Consider the following 14,230-nt stretch of genomic DNA (forward strand, 5'->3'; position numbering starts at 1 on the left):
AGTAGAACTCTTTACAGCCATGACGTATATATTGATAAAGACACACAGACCTGGCAATAGAGCAAGATGGGCAGTTGACATTAGCAGTAGAAAACAGCAAGAGTCCAGTAGCACCTTAAAGACTAACAAAATTTGTGGCATGGCACAAGCTTTCGTGGGTCACTGCTCACTTGTTCAGATACCTGAAGCTACTTGGCAAGTTGCTTTCTTGGTAGTTTTAAAGTGCTTCGCTGTTCTTTGAATTTTAGGTATGTAATACCGTATATATAAATGTATCAAAGGCCAAATAAAACTCTTAAGGAAACAAAAAGATAACAGTTTTCAATTGCATTCATTTGCATCTGCAAGTGTTGAGCATTCCCTCAAGACACTGAGGATTTCTTACATATTTCCAACTGATTTTCCCCCAGGAACACTGTACAACAGTGTCTTATGAGGATTTTGGTGAAGAATATTTGAGTAAGCAGAGAGATGTACAGGCAGTGCAAAGTTATTGGGGAAATAGTCCACAAAACCATTTTTATAGTTCATCAAGTTTCACTTAAGAGTTTATATACTGCATCCAGCATAACTTAAACTTGCAGATGGTTTTCTTTATGCGACATAAGGCTGTAGAATTTGATTTTTGGCAAGTGTCTGTCCTCTGATGTCTTTTTTCTTCCTTGACGCAGTCCTATATTAAACATAAGACAGTTGGTTTTTAAACAGTGAATTGTGCATAGTATTAGTGCTTCAGTGAGCAGTGTCAGGGCCATACTTAGACACTTGAAAGATTCAGAGATTACATGAAATTGTGATCTATTAACAATGTTTAGTCCGACAGTCAAATCCTAATTTCAAAAACTGTCATTCATATCATGGCTTGTCTTGCAAAATGCTGGCTTTATTTCCTTTTGTGCTCAGCTGCAGAGAGTTGTCTGGTATCATGACTTGTACTCAGGTAAGGGCAGCACTAGAGAAAGAGTCAGGATATCATACCAAGGTTTCAGTTCCTGGCTTGATGTCGTCAACTAAGCACAGTTAGTGGGGTTATCTCATGTTTAGACAATTGCACTAACTATAGTTTAAGCCATAGTCTGAACAAAGACATTGTACTAGATGGACATAGAAATATGCAGAGTGGTGGTGGAGGGGTTATTTGTAATTAGTGTTAAGAAAATAAGACCAGAAAAATGTATACCTGTTTCATCAGAATCATAATACAGCCATGGCTACTTTAAAAAACTGCACGAAATAATTCATGAATCTTACCCCTTCAGGTATAGAATGGAAAAACAATGAAGCAGTTTGTTATTGCTACTTTTGTTTTGTCTTCCCTTTGTATTGTGCCCAGGGCACCAGAATGAAGACATCGTGGATAGAATACTGCCTATACATTTTCCTTTATTTCTTTACGCAAGCAGTATAAAGAGTTTTTAAAAAATGTTTTTGGTATGTCAAGAAAGAACAATTCAAGAAAAAACAAAGGGGTAAAATTGTAACTATTCATTACTTTTACTGAGAACTTCTTCCCAGGTATGTTAACTGACTGTCCAAATTCTGGTGACAGTTCACATAAATGTGGGAATTCTGACAATCCCAGCTGAATTTGTGAATGTTCAAATCTAGATATTTGTTTCTTGCTCCATCGGCATAAATACCAGTAAGTGCTGGATATTGCATTTCATGAGTTTCTCAGCATTTTTGCACATTCATAAACTTAGACTGAAGCATGAGGAATTTTGCAGGGGGGCCAAAGTCCCATCTACTTGCCACAACCTCCTCCTCCTCCCCTCATTGCTTTCTTCCTCAGGTAAAGGTAAAGGTTTCCCTTGCTCGAAAGCCAGTCAAATCCGACTCTGGGGTTGCGGTGCTCATCTCCGTTTCAAAGCTGAAGAGCCAGCGCTGTCCGAAGACATTTCTGTGGTCATGTGGCCGGCATGACTAAATGCCAAGGTGCACAGAACACTGTTACCTTCTCACCGAAGTGGTACCTATTTATCTACTTGCAATTTCTTGCTTTCGAACTGCTAGGTTGGCAGGAGCTGGAACCAGGGATGGGAGCTCACTCCGTCATGCGGCACTCCGGTCTCGAACTGCTGAACAGTTCAGCGTCTTAACCACTTGAGCCACTGCAGCTCCTTTCTTCCTCCTTACCACAGCACAACCTACTACACTTCCGTCTCCTGGTTCATTCCTCACCCTCCCCTTGGCTGTTCCTTTTTTATTAATAAAATGCCTGGGTTTTTGATTCACACTTTGGGCCAAGTTTTCAATTAGACATATAACTGCCATTGCTGAGATCTGAGTGTTGACAGTAAACAAATTTCAAATGCTCAATGTAACATCTGCACACTGAAAATGGATTTCAAAAGATCATGGTATTTTATGCGTCAGGAACAGTAACTATAATACTAAATTTGAGTGAAAAGAAATAATATTTTAAAATGTAAGCTTATTACAGATGATGTAACTATTGAAATATAGAAAGGAATATAACTATAATTCTCTGCTATATAATCTTTAAAAAGATTTACATGGAGGGTAGCGGTCTAGTCCCCTCCCTCATGGAGATATAAGACAAAAAGCATATCTCCGCAAGGTAAGGACATGGACATTTTTTTTAAAGCAAGCTGGGAATTAAGAGAACCTACTTAAACGATCACCATAACACTACAGTGGTATATCAATATTTTAGGGCCTAAAAGGGAGAATGCTGTGACACCATGATAATGGCATTCATGACAACAGCACCCTCCCTTGAAAATCTGCATTCTTTAAGCCACGTGTGGAAGAAACTAAACTGACTCTACAACTGTAAAAAATTCAAAGGGATGGCAATGCGTGGAAGAACACTACCCAAAACAATTTCTTGCTTGTGGATCAACTCCCAAGAAAAACAGGAGTAACTTCAGCATCCAGAAAAAGTCTCAGTATAAATTATTTTCCATGGATCTTCCAAAAATACGACAAAAATCACAAATATCTAAAATATGCTATAAAATTAATAACTCTTTTCCCATTAAAACAGTACTGCTATGGCTAAACATCAGTAACCTCATGACTTGTCCTTCAATGATCATCACTTTACATATTTGTTACTGCATAGACCAGACATATATGGCATATTACGAGGGACACCCCATTTTAAAAAACCCTGAGAATACCTTTAGCAAGTTGAATGTGTGGTTATAAACACTGGTCAAGTTGTTCTTTAAATCAGCATTCATGGTACAGTTGGATAGTCTATTGAGCTTGCATGCCATTTTATATATTTTCTGTGAAGAAACAATGAGTTGGAACAAAGTTAGAATTTACAAGTGGGGGATGCGAGACTTGCAGGGGGGCATCCCATCTCACACACACAATTTCTTACTGGCCCCAGTGTGGTCCTTGGGCTCCCCTGTAGTCGCCACTGGGCCCACTGCAGCCCCTGGGTTTCTTGTCGCTGCGCCAGCCCTGCTGCCTTCCCTCACCCTCTCCCGCTGCTCTCTGCGGCTTGTTCAGAGCTGCTCCAGGCTAGCTAGCTGAGACCCCCCCCTTCCCCCGCTGCAAGGGAAGGAGTGGGACACTTCATCTGGCTGTACACTGAAGCTCTGAGTGAGTCACCAAGACATATATGTCCCAAAGCTTCTCCAGGCAGCCACTGAATCTTCCTTCCCCTTTCCTCCTCTGCAGCTCTCCCAGAGCTGTTCCACATGAGCCAGCTGAGACTCCCCTCTCCTCTGCTCTCAGTAGCTCACCTGGAGCTGCTCTGAGTGAGCCTGCCAAGGCTTCCCCCCTTCACTTTTGGTGGTTCTCCTGCCACAGCTCCAGGTGGGACAGGACAGGCCCAGTGGCAGCTCCCCGTTTCTGCTACTGCCTCAGCAGCTGCCACCACCAGGACTGTGAAAGTAAGTGCATTGTCTGCTCGTGCAGACAACACTCTTTTATTTGGGGGAGAATTTAAGCCCCCAATGTTTTGGTTTTTTTAATATCAGGTTTTTCTGCAAACCTAAGGTATCTTCAAGTTTGCAGAAACATCTGGTTAGCGCAAGTGTAGCCCCAATCCACAAATATAAGTATTCACAGATAGGGGGCACACTTAGGAATAAGATATATAGTTACAATGACAGTCTTCCAGAATGATCCTTCAGAGCGGTCACCATAAAGGCAACAAAGGGCATTCAGTCATCATTTCTCCATCCACTTTTGAAAATTCAGTATTTGCAAGAAAGGAGACAGGCATTACTAATCTGAAGTCATGACTCATGATCCCCAGTCCACTGTACTTTACTTCCTAATGTGAAAACCTGAAATATTGCTGAATCTTTTCCATTTCACAGCCTATGCCTTCAATAACTTTACTACTATAAAAAAATTAAATAATACAGCAGGTAGACCTCCTCACCTATGCGCATGTTCATATGCAGTCTTAGGTAGTCATGGCAATGCAGTAGGGAGGCTCTTGAGTATAATATGGCTACTTGAGTATAATATGTTAAAATATTATATGACTAACAATTTCTCGATAACTGTGAGAAGCCTGACACAGTTTATAACCTAAAAATTAACTGAGTATAAATGGGATGGGACTAAGAAATATACTCTCAAAGAACTTCTAGTATCACATCTTCTCTTTACACAAACTACAATTTGTTATTACTGAATAGATGTAATATGCACACACATTCTCTGGAACAGAGCTGAGCTGAATTTGAGGTACACATTTCAGCCCCCCAAAAAACTTTACACACTGAGAATTGTATACCCATTTGGCAGTCTTCCCAGAGTCCTCAAAAGGGGATCAACAGCAGCTTCTCTCACAACTATCTTGGCAACAGCAGTGCTATTAACTTAGTGGGCAGTGGGGTTCTAGCAGTTTCTTTGCAGACCTTACATTTAAACAGTCATGCTGCATTTACAAAATTTGGAAATATTTGGTGAGCATTTTGCCCCCAAAGCCGTCTTTTGCCCCAGAAATGTCCTAGTGAACATTCATCTTGGTCATAGTCTGAAATGCTGTTTATAATTGACATGTTCCTGTTGAGCAATGTTCACAAGTCCAATAGCAAGGAACATAAGTTACCTCCATGGCACTGTCCTAACATCACCACTCAGTTTGCACAGAAGGGCCTTGCATGGAAATTATCTGTCAATATTCTTATCCCTCCCTTCTCTAAAAGAATTTTTAGCAGCATGCGTGGTTCTCCCCTCCCTTCATTTTTCCTCATAATCTCACTGAGTGGTAGGCTTGGCTGAGAGGGAGTGACTGCTGAAATCACTCTATGGTTGATAGGTGATTTGAACACAGGTCAAGGTCCTAGTCCAGCATTCTAACCACTACACTGATACTGGATCTATGAAACCAAATATCTGGAAGGTAAATACAGAGAAACACCTTGTCAGATTTACCAACCAGATGTTGACATCCACTGAACTTGTACAGGTAAACATGACAATGATCTTCACATGTTTGGCATTTTTGTGAGTCCCTACTGTACAAGCCAAGGGCTCCCCACTACTGCCCTGTACTATATGTCATACAACCCTTTTATAAAAAGGGAAGGCAGAAGCACAGCTATTCCATCCCTTTGCGGACGTTTTCTCCTTCCATTGTTAAGAGTAGACACTATCATATACTTGCTTTTAAATCAGAACATCCTGCAAGCTACAACACACTTTGAACTGATAACATGGATAATCCGTAAATGCTGCTGGCACTGATCGACACCAGGAAAGGGAGGCCGTCTCCCCCAGCCAACCCTGAGGGTTGGTGAGGGCTGGGACAGGAGTCTGTTCTTCAGCCCTGATTGTTATCAGAGAACTGGAACTATCTGCTAATCTTGCGGTAGCTGGCACTGGTCTCAATATTGTAACCATACAGAACACTTTTAACAGCTGGGTTGTGTCAGTGTATAAAAAAAGTGTCAATTCCATACATACAGATTGAAGAATAAGTAAACAAACAAAAAGATTCAGTTTGTTCACATCACATGTCTATCCACAATATCAGAACATGCCTTTCTATATGTTTAGGGGCTACCCCATTTTCAAGACAATGCTGTGGAAGCCGGACCATATTTCATTACAAAACCTGAACTTTTCAGGAAGTCAGGCACTTACAGACAGTTAGTGAAATTACTGTAACAAGGCTAGAGAGCATAAGTCTCCAGGGCATTTTCATAAGAAATTCAGAGATGTTAACATGCTAGATAGATCCATCTCACTCAACTTCTTTACTACTAAACTGGGAAAATTTTCATCACACCTTTATGAAAATTTAGCATGGTCAGCTGCGCATCCAGATAAAGTTGCTCTGACTGACATCTGGCTCACAAGCTACCACTGGTAATCCATGTATAGATCATGCAAATATTGAGACATATGGGGCTGACTCAGCTTCACACACTAACTCAGCTCAGCTTCATATACAAGCAACATTCCCCACCCCAATTCTTCCCTCATCCCATTTCTAAACCAATATCTTAGGCCAAATACCCGGCTGTTCTGGGCTGAGAACTGGCCCATTCACACACACACTTTGGAGATGCTGGAAGAACACAACAAAGGGAAAGTGAAGGAAGACCATATCCCACTAACATGACATCCAGCCAGGTACTGTTCTCTCCACAGAAACAATATATACAAAACAGAATAAGCACACTACCTGGGTAGCATTGCAGATTAATTCTTCACTGTTACTCTGCCTACATTCACCATCAAGGCGTTCAGATGCATTTACCTATAATAAATGATAGCGTACTGAACAAGACAGTTTAACTCAAATGTTTGTGCATTTCTCTTTCACATGTAATACACACATTAATTTATGAGCATTCAATTATTATTATTATTTATTTATTTATTAGATTTTTACCCCGCCCTCCCAGAAAGGCTGGCTCAGGGCCTAGTATGTTCACATCATGACTGATGGCACATGGGACATGACATTTATGAAGACTGACCAGCATTGTTGGCAACATCCAAGCTGGAAAAAACATTGGGCGATTTCTCACTAGAGCTGCCTCGCAGCACAGCGCCGTTTGCCCCGACACAAACATGTCAATTTCACACCCGAAGCTCCGGGGCTGCATTTTGACTTGGGGCTTCGCCCGATTTCCTCCGCAGTTTCGTGATACTGGTTTTTGAGGATCCTGAAACTGCGGAGAAAATCGGGCGAAGCCCCGAGTCAAATGCAGCCCCGCAGCCTCGGGTGTGAAATTGACATGTTTGTGTTGGGGCAAACGGCGCTGTGCTGCAAGGCAGCTCTAGTGAGAAATCGCCCATTATCCTGCTGGATAGGTATAGTTTTACAGCCAGGAGTGAAAACACAGTAACACAGCTAGCGCCTCTCTATTGGCTGAGCAGGTTCTGGCAGCTCTTGCTTCCAGAACCTCAGGCTCAGACTTGTTAACGCCTTTTATACACAGAAGAAGACCTGAAAAGCCATTGTCCCTTCTGTGAGTCAGAGAGACTATGGAGAAAGTGTGACACAATGCAAAGGACAGCATCTTTTTCACATATACACCCAGTTGAATCTCCCAGCATGGAGTGGATATCAGATGCTCAAGGAGGCTCGCAATCTTTCCATTTTTCATTGTTTTCTTAGTCTGTACTCTAGTCCTGTAAATTGTATTTACTCTAGAGTTTTGCCTGTAGAAATAAAGCTGGAGAGAGGAGTTAATTTAACACAAACACCTGTAGGAAGAAGATAGGCATAACTTTCTGAAAAGCTTTCTGAAAACCTTAAAAGTAATGTGGCCGGGCATACCACATGGCCTCCAGACATGAACACCTTGTCATACATGGCCACCCACCAAACTTCTGATACCAGCAAAAGAGCTGCCATGAGGATTGATTTTAAAATGTGGATCAGGCCTGATGCTGATTGGTCCAACAGCTTGGTACCTTTGTCCTGCCCCCCCCCCCGGTCAGGTGCCAAAAAGGCTGTGGGCCGCTTGAAAAGGCACAGGAGGAGGGGAGCAAGAATGCTGCACTGCAGCCCTGATCAAGACCAGGCCCTTAGCCATTTTAATCTCACTTTAAAATGGTGATAGTGTCCTCATAGCCATGAGGACACCGTCATGTTAACTTTGGCCCCAAGTCTTTATGTTGGGAAAGGCTTTAATCGAGTTAGATTATTGTAAATGCTTTGGATGAGACCTGGAAAAGTACATCAGGAGCCAATGAAGCTGATTTAGCACTGGAATAGCTAATCGGAACTGCAAAATTAATCTCATTAATATATTTTATTATATATATATTTCTTACATATTTGATAATTAAGGGTTGTCAATATTTAGAAATCTTTACACCTGTCCTTCAGCCCAGTCCTCCCCACATCCCCTCCACCATGCTATGAGCTGCCCTTGGGAGGGAAGCAGTAGGACTGCCCTGCTGCCCAAGGTCCCTCTTGGAGTTGCAGTGGAAGAATTTTTTGTTTAAATGCAGCCTCCTGTGCCTACCAGATGTACTCACTGGAAGGAATCACTGGACAAGAACATAAGAGAAAACAAAAGAAGCCAATGTTGGATCAGGCCAATGGCCCATCCCGTCCAACACTCTGTCACATTGTGGCAGGGTGCCATCAGAAGGTCCAGCAGTGGGGCCAGGACACTAGAAGCCCTCCCACTGTTGCCCCACAAGCACCAAGAAGACAGTGCATCACTTGCCCCAGCCTAAGAGTTCCTAGCTATATCTTGTGGCTAATAGCCACTGATGGACTTCTGCTCCATATCCTTATTCTATTAGCCAGAGGTTTTTTTCTGTGTGGATACTTATTTCCACCAACAGGGGGCTCACTCTCCCCCCAACAGCTTTTCCTACATAGTCAGTAGAGTTCCTGGGTTTGTAGAAAAATCAAAAAACTAAAAAAATCCCTTCAGGGATTGCTGAATTCCCCTAAAAACCTTTTGAAATGGCCTCTGCAGGGATCTGCTTCAGGCATCAACAGTGAGAGATTAGAATGTTCGGGGGGGGTGTTTCCTAACTGGCTCTGTCAGTAAAAGGGTGGGGGAAGGGCCCTTTCCAGGCCTATTTTGGCCTTTCAGGCAGGGAGGGAGGGAGCCTTGGGGCCAGGCCTCACAAGAGTTGCCAGTGCCAGGCTGGGGGATTTCTAGAGATTTTCTGGTGGACTCTAAGGAGGACTGGGCTTGGGAAGGGAGAGGCCTCAGTTGGGCATAATGCCAGTCCACCCTCCAAAGCAGCCATTTTCTGCAGGGAGACAAACCTCTGCTGTCTAGAGTCCAGTTGTAATTCTGGGGGGTCTCCAGGTCCCATTTGGAGGTTGGCAACTCTAGGCCTGGCAGTAGTCTAGGGTTGCCAGGTCTCCCCTGATCTGCATGACTCACCTAGCCTCAGCTGCTTGCTACCATTCATCAGCCACCCTATGAAAGCCAGTGAGGTGCAGCAGTTAGAGCTTCAAAGTAGGGTCTGCAAGACCTAGGTTCAGATCCCCATCTTGTAGTGGAAGCTGACTGCATGATTTTGGACCAGTCACATATTTCAGCCTAACCAACCTCAGGAATGGCAGATTTTAATGAAAGGTTACATATTTTTGTAAGGAGATCCACAAGTTCACATTTGAGTTCTTTCAGAACTCTCGGATGTATGCCATCCGGGCCTGGTGATTTATCAGTTTTTAAGTTGTCTATCAGTCGTAGGACCTCCTCTCTCATCACCTCAATCTGACTTAAGTCTTTCAACACCCGGTTCTGGAGTGGGCAAGCACTTCTCATCTTCCACAGTGAAGACAGAGGCAAAAAATGTATTCAGCTTCTCAGCCATTTCCCTATCATCCTTCTGTACTCCTTTAACCCCTTCATCATCCAAGGGCCCCACTGCCTCCCTGGCTGGTTTCCTGCTTCTAATGTATTTGAAGAAAGTTTTATTGTTGGTCTTTACGTTTTTTGCTATATGCTCCTCATATTCCTTTTTTGCCTGCCTGATCACAGACTTACATTTTATTTGCCACATCCTGTGTTCCCTTTTATCAACATCACTGAGACTAGCTTTCCACCACTTAAAGGAATTCTTCTTACCTTTTACAGCTTCCATTACTTTGTTTGTTAACCATGCAGGCTTTTTTCTATACCTATTTGTGCCTTTCCTAACCTGCGGTATATATTTTTCTGAGCTTCTAGGTTTGCAGTTTTAAACAGTCTCCAAGCTTCTCCAATGGTTTCGACCATTTCTACTTTTCCTTTCAGTTTCTTCCTCACATGTCCCCTCATATCAGAGAACTTACCCCTTTTAAAGTTAAAAGTGGTTGTGTCAGTCTTTTTGGGCAACTCCCTATTTATACACATGTTAAACTGAATAACATTATGGTCACTATTCCCAAGTGGTGCAATCACTTTTACATCTCTCACCAGGTCTTGGCCATTACTTAGGAACAAATCCAGGATTGCCTCTCCCCTGGTAGGTTCTGTGACCATCTGTTCCATAGCACAATCATTAAGAGTGTCTAGAAACTCAATCTCTTTTTCCCGACTTGAACACATATTGACCCAATCAATGTGTGGGTAGTTAAATCACCTATTACGACACAGATAGGCCTTTAAGAGATGTAAATAATTGCATGAATCAGTAAGTTAGATAGTTTAAGTATTATCAGGATGTTGTTAGGATGGCAGGTTAGCCAGATACAGACCACCTGCTACTAATTACCAGCTGCTGTAACTTCATGCAGCTGTTAGCTGTCAAAACCTTAGCTTGACTAAGAGATCTTTGACAACTTCTGATGTAGATCACCATGTGTAGACCACTGGTTGGTTTATCAATTAGTTTGACAGCTGAATGACTATTTAGCTGGGAGCCAGGCACAGCAAAGGTTAGGCTACTCGTGGCTTGTTGCCACAAGTTGGTTGCCAGAAACCAGAAAGAAAGCTTTCAAGGCAAGAATGCTGCATCTGCTCAGAACAATTCAGGAGTGGGAAGCCAGGAGTTTTGCAGGAGGATTCCATACACCCTTCCAGGCAGAGCATCGGGTAAGATGGACAGCGACCTTGACTTGAGGGCCGTTGGGGAGGAACGGCTAATTCCTTGGCACCAGCTCTGCTCCTTGAACTACTGCTGCTTAGAGCTATCAGCTCAGGTCTAGTAACATAGATAGTGAGTTAGGTTTTGTTTCTTTGTTTTGTCCTTGTACACTCCCTTTTCCCCTTACCAATGTATTTTATTGTTTTATTGCTTTTGTAATAAACTTAACCTGTTTTTATAATTCGGACTGAGTCACTAACCCATGTACCACACCTACGCTACCAATTAGAGTTTAAAAACCACGAACCTCTATTTTTTTATTGCTTCTACTATGCTGTTTAGAATGACCCTGGCTTAAAGAGATATACCCTGGTGTCTGTGTGGTAGCCCTGAGAGTGGGTGGTAGCACTGAGACAGAAGGACTGGGTCTTGACATCCCCCCAACACCAAGCATTCCAATTCCCCAATTTTATCTTGGACACTTCTAGCATTTGTGCATAAACACCTATAGTTTCCCATGCATGTTAAGCCCACAACCTTCCTCTTGCTGCCTCCAGACCTTGCCAGGCAGTCCATATCGATAGCCACAGTCTCAGTGGACAATTCTAATCTATTTCCTTGTAGAAAAGAAACAGCTACCCCTTCATCTCTTTGAGATGAGCCATCCTGAACCAGAGACTTTTCATCTCCTGTTGGCTTTCCCCAAATATTCAGTTTAAAAACTGCACTGCCACTTTTTTTTTTGGCCCCCCGTAAGGGATTTTTTTATTTGCATTTCTAGAAAACTACAACGAAATTGGGAAGGGAATGTACAAACTATAGGAGAAAGAAAAGAAAACCCACTAAAAGCCCAAGGATTGGAGGTTACATACTGCTTATAAAGATGTTAGCTTAACAATAAAAAGTTGCTTTTCTTTCACATTGAGAGTGGTCAATCCTCATCATCATCGATTGTGTTAGCCAACCACCAAGTCTGACTATATAAAGAGCAGTCCAGGAGAATCGCTAATTAACTTAATACAAATTTCAAAGAACAGTGGCATCTCATTTTACAATTTTTTCCCCTTCTCCAATTAAAGCAAATTAACAATTAAATTTCCCTCAGTAGGTGTAACACAGTCAATTCCTCTTCCCATACTGTAATCTTCTTTCTTCTTATACATTTTCCCTGTGGCACTATCTTGCTAAAACTGGAACTGGCCATCTTAGAACATAGTATCTTTTTTCTTTTTCCAGCCCCAGGGATGTCAGGATTGCTGCGACCAGGGTTAGGGCCTTTTCAGTGGCGGCTCCTCACTGGTGGAATGAGCTCCCAGAGGAGATCAGGACCCTGCGGGATCTTGTGCAGTTCCGCAGGGCCTGTAAGATGGAGTTCTTCCACCATGCTTTTAATTAGGAGCCGCCACCACTACCATCAGTGCCCACAATTAACATCTGTGGTGTAAGGCCAGCCAACTGACATCGTATTTACCATCTTGTGGAGTCCAGAGATTGAGATCCTTAGGTGCACCTTTACATGGCACGCCATTGTGATTTAATACTGTGAGCACTTTAAATTTTAAATTGTTTAATTATTTAATTGTTTTAACTGTTTTTTATGTTCAATTTTTTTTAACTGTTTATGATTTTGGCGTACTATGCCAAACATTGTTTGCCACCCTGAGCCTGCTTGCAGGGAGGGCGGGATATAAATGTAATAATAAATAAAAATAACATAAATATTTATGTGGTTCTCCTTGTAGAAGTCTACTTACCTTACTGGGAACCCAAGGAGACTAGGGCCCTGGCTTTCTGGCTCTTCCTGGGCTTCTAACAGAGTCCCTAAGAGTCCCTAGGCTAAGAGCCACAGGCTCATGCCTCTGGCAAAGTGCTGCCTAAATAGAAGCTTCCCCCAGCAGTGAGTGTGGCAGCAGCTATTCAAATTCACCCAGGCACTCAATTACAGTCAAACAATGACCCTTTCACACCCTATCTCAAGCAGCCAGGACTCTGCAACAACTCACAACTCACCCACACTCTCCCAAACACAATCCCCCCCACAGTACCCTCTCAGCTAAATCACCTCAGCTGAAAGTAAATAAAAAACACTCACCCCTCTAGCAGCTCTATTTCCTGCTCCTCCTCAAAGCTCAGCTGGGTCAGCCTATGGTTTTACCATAGAGTTTCTGCCAGTTCCTAGAGCTACCCTTTGTCACCCATGATATTGTACCCCCCCCAACCCTTGCACTGGCTGCCTGGAAGCAGAAAAGAAAATAGAACATACTTGGTAGTAATGGGCGAGTTCTGCTTCTCAGATACTGTATTCAATGGCAGTAACAGTTAAAGGTACAAGCATACCATAAATGTACACATGTAGAATATAATGTTTGTTTAGGGCCTAAATTAGCATAAGTTTTCTAATGGGATACAATGGAATACGGATTTGTGTTACTGACTCATAGATATAAAAGAAATTAAATACACTCACAAACAGGCTGTTTATGAAGGAGGTTTGAACTATAGAAAATATGCAGACGGAGAGTGATTTCAGCTAAGCATACCTTTATTTAGTTCAGGACAAAGACAACTGACCGGCTCGCAGGCCGGTTTATATATGTTCAGAAAACCCGCCACCAAGCATACCTAAACACACCCCCTACTCCCGATAGGCTATTTACAGTAACCAGGCGACCATTGGTCTCCCGGCTGGGAAGCTAGCCCTTTTGATTGGGCCGGCTAGGATCCTCCGGATCCTTTGTCTTTCGACTGAAGCTAACATAGGAATTGTGCCTGGCCAGCCCGGGCAAGTCCGGGCATGTCAGGCTGAATACATTACACCCCTCCCCCCTTGGTTCGCAATGCACCCACAGACGAAGTCCTTCAGATGCGCTGGTAGCTTCCTGGGGCGAATCGAGCGGCGAGGTTCCGGGGTGGCGATTGGTTCGGTCTCGGGGGCCCTTGGAGTCGAGTGGACTGGGCCCTGCGAGGGGTCTGCTGTGGAAGGAAGGGCTGGTTCCTCATGGCGAGGGGCCTCGGGTTCCTGCCGGAATGGTGGCTGTGGGTCTGGTTCCGGAAGTGAGGCCGGTATTGCCGGCTCCTGGTCCTCGTCCGGATCCTCGGGGTCCAGTTGTAGCGTGCGGCGGCGCAGCTGATCAATGTGCCGGTGGAAGATTTGGCCATCCTCGCTGGAGACCTCGTACAAACGAGGGCCCTTTACCCGAATGACTCGGGCTGGGATCCATTTGTCCCCCCGGCCGTAGTTCCGTGCGTATACCGGGTCCTCGGGAAAGAACCCCCTGGCCGCCTCGTA

General features: G+C 43.4%; 1 long non-coding RNA gene across 1 annotated transcript; it reads right to left on the reverse strand.

Annotated features, from left to right (window-relative positions):
• Window positions 1-482: 482 nt before the first annotated feature.
• On the reverse strand, window positions 483-6,695 carry LOC107122357. The gene is made up of 3 exons (XR_001482910.1): window positions 6,629-6,695; window positions 3,147-3,257; window positions 483-673 (listed from the first exon to the last, which is right to left on the reverse strand). It is a non-coding gene; the product is annotated as an uncharacterized LOC107122357 (long non-coding RNA).
• Window positions 6,696-14,230: the final 7,535 nt, after the last annotated feature.

Source organism: Gekko japonicus, unplaced genomic scaffold, assembly GCF_001447785.1.
Source record: "Gekko japonicus isolate JY-2015 unplaced genomic scaffold, Gekko_japonicus_V1.1 scaffold301, whole genome shotgun sequence".
NCBI classification, from domain to species: domain Eukaryota; kingdom Metazoa; phylum Chordata; class Lepidosauria; order Squamata; family Gekkonidae; genus Gekko; species Gekko japonicus.